The following is a 2,334-nucleotide window of genomic DNA, read 5'->3' on the forward strand; positions in this document are numbered from 1 at the left end:
ATGTTGATAATGTAGGATCATGATTTGAGGCCAGTCCAGACACCCCCCCTGCCCCCCCCCAAAAAAAGTTAGCAATACCGTATCTCAAACACAAACCAGAACCAGCTGTGATAGCTCATGCCTGTAATTTTAACTACCCAGGAGGCAAAGATCAAGAGATCAGAGGTTTAGATGAACCTAAGGGAAAATGTTTGCAAAACACCATTACAACCTACCAAGATAGAATTTTACTGTCATGCAAGCTAAGCATTAAGTGTAAATAGGAGGGTCTTGATCCAGGCTGGCCCAGGAAAAGATTGGAAAATCTATTTGAAAATTAACTAAAGCAAACTAAAGCAAAAATCTTGGGGTTTGGATTAAGGTAAAGCACCGAACTAGCAAGTATATAGCTCTGAATTCAAACTCTAGCACAGCTTAAGTAGAAATAAATAATAAAAAAATATGATCAATACAGGTAGCTTAAGTACTCATCTTAGCAGGATGAGAAACAAACTAAAGCTAAAGGGCTGGGGTTTGGCTCAAGTGATGGATTATTGCCTTCTAAGCACCAGGTACTGAACTGAAGTTCAAACTCCAGAAGCAAGAGGGAAGGGGAACTGGAAGAGTGGGAAGGGAGAGGGGAAAGTGGAGAGACAAAGGGAAGGGAGAAGTAATGACCTATTTCTGAAAGGGAGAAGTCTGTCTTGTCACTATTACATGTCTACTTGTAACTAAATGGATTTTTTTCTTTCTTTCTTTCTTTTCTTTCTTTCTTCCTTTCTTCCTTCCTTCCTTCCTTTCTTTCTTTCTTTCCTTCCTTCCTTCCTTTCCTTCTTTCTTTCTGGTTTTTTTTTTCTTGGTCACTTGTAGGTCTTGAACTCTGGGTCTGGATGCTGTACCTGAGCTCTTCAGCTCAAGGTGAGCAACGGTGCCACTTCTGGTTTTTCTGGTGTTAATTGGAGACAAAAGTCTCTTGGACTTTCCTGCCTGGGTTGGCTTTGAACTGCAATCCTCAGATCTCAGCCTCTTGAGTAGCGAGGATTATAGGTGTGTGCCATTGACGCCTGGCATAAATGGAATTTTCTTATGTATAAGTGACAAATATATTCCTTTATATTGTCTTTTAAGTTTTCTCCAATGTATTTCAGTAACACATTTGTTTTATTTGCTTCTGCTGTTGGTCATGGTTTGAGCCCTACACACATCCTTTCCTTTCACCTCAAAGGGTGCCCCCTTGTAGGTGGCCACACACTCATTATTAGTGTAAAGATCAGGCTGGATCTGCTCCCAAATCTTCTTTTTAGGGTTCAGCTCCTTATCAGGCTCTCCAGGGAAAGCATCAAAAGTAATTCTATCTCCAGGAACAGATACATTTGGAGGAGCCAAAATTTCAACTTCAGGTGAACTGGCACACATCACCATTGATTAAGATAATACCTCTTGTATCTTTGCAGGTTTGAGACTACAAAGTAAAATCACCATCCAATTTTGCATCTATCTGTTCGAGAGGAACATGATTCACCAGGCCACTGACAACTGTTCTTGAGGATGTTTCTCCAACATCTACTTCTTCTACATGTAAAGAATCAGCATCTGGATGTTTTTTGGCAGTAAGAATGCAACCAATTCGAAGGTCCAAACGGGACACATCTATTGGTTTAGAGTCAGCACTTCCTGCTAAGGCTTGCTGTTTTTTCTCCTTCTTCTCTCCTTTCTTATTGGCGTTCTCCTTCACCTTCTTCTCTTCTCCTCCCTCTCCTTTTATCTATTCTTTGGGACCAGAAGAGATGGTTACTGGTGTAGACTGTATCATATTTTCAGAAGCTGGAGCTTAGCTTGTAGCAGAGTACTAATGGGAGTGGTATTTGCTCCACTCCACTTTGAATTTCTGCTTGAATTAGTTCTTGTTTTAGTTCTTCAATTTCTTTCTTTAATTTCTCATTTTCTACTAGAAATTTTTTCTCTTCTCTCAAAGTTGCCTGAAAAATTGCTTTCTCCTTAAGAGAAACTTGCTACTTAAGATATTCTATGATTTTATCTACCTCTGTACCCTTCTGCTCCAGTCTCTTCAAAATAGCATTGTTCCTTGCCATTGTCGCCACAAAACGCGAGAAAATCCGAGAAGCCAGGACTAGCCTCCGCCATGAGCAGAGAGGGTATTGGTCCCACAAAAGGTGGCAGTGAGCATAAATGGATATTTTGAAGATGAAAATTAATTTCTTTCACCCAAGCTGGTGTGTTCATGATACAGTGTTTATTTACTTACTTGCTGAATTCTCTGCGGTATGTTTATAGACAAAGAACATGTTACCTCTGATTCAAGAGAATCATTCTTCCTATTGAAGATAATGGGTT

General features: G+C 40.0%; 1 pseudogene; it reads right to left on the minus strand.

The window, feature by feature from the left end:
* Positions 1-1,140: 1,140 nt before the first annotated feature.
* On the minus strand, positions 1,141-2,110 carry LOC105986236 (annotated as a pseudogene).
* Between the last annotated feature and the right edge of the window lie 224 nt (positions 2,111-2,334).

The sequence above is a fragment of the Dipodomys ordii genome, unplaced genomic scaffold (assembly GCF_000151885.1).
Source record: "Dipodomys ordii isolate 6190 unplaced genomic scaffold, Dord_2.0 Scaffold34, whole genome shotgun sequence".
Classification (NCBI taxonomy): domain Eukaryota; kingdom Metazoa; phylum Chordata; class Mammalia; order Rodentia; family Heteromyidae; genus Dipodomys; species Dipodomys ordii.